This window comes from Priapulus caudatus, unplaced genomic scaffold (genome assembly GCF_000485595.1).
Source record: "Priapulus caudatus unplaced genomic scaffold, Priapulus_caudatus-5.0.1 Scaffold924, whole genome shotgun sequence".
NCBI lineage: Eukaryota > Metazoa > Priapulida > Priapulimorpha > Priapulimorphida > Priapulidae > Priapulus > Priapulus caudatus.
In genome coordinates this window covers 79,817-80,533 of record NW_014577985.1, presented here as the reverse complement: position 1 = coordinate 80,533, position 717 = coordinate 79,817, and positions in this window count along the sequence as shown.

The following is a 717-nucleotide window of genomic DNA, read 5'->3' as shown; positions in this document are numbered from 1 at the left end:
CTTGATATCTAGCGTACCATTAGAGAGACGAGTGCAATGTTTGATTAATGAAAAATGCATGCGATTGCTCCGTTATTTGCCGGATTTGTTGATGCAAAACTCGCATAAGACAGCCACCCATGTACTTGCTCATGTAACAGCAAACATTGCGGTGTTTCTCGGTGCAATTGATAAACGAGTCAACGAAAATCGAAAATGGGAAGAAAGGCGCCGCCTCATTCCGAACCGCCGACCTCCTGATATATATATATTTTTTTTTTTTGTAAGCTCTCGTGCAAACAACTATTTTACAAGCAACATGTTTCTGCTTAGCGAGGCGAAAGTACGGTGGCCCATATAAACCAAACACAAGTACGCAGGTTAGCATGTTGGCAAACATATAAAGTTCGAGACGAAGCAAATAAGTTACAAGACAAACACATTTACGGACGCCAACTGCAACTTCATTTGAACGCAACACATGTTCGCAAGTACGCAAGTAAACAAGTTGGCAAAGCAACTAATTACCGAAGCAAATACAAGTTTCCTAAACGGAAATAGGTGGCAGCACTAGTGAAGGGAAGCTGCTTGCTTACCGTGATCGCATTAGTGGTCACGCGTGGGTGTATATGTAACACTCTTTGCTTACCGTGATAGCATTAGTGGTTACGCGTGGGTGTATATGTAACACCCTTTGCTAACGTCTATCGGAATCATATTATATAGAACACAACAACA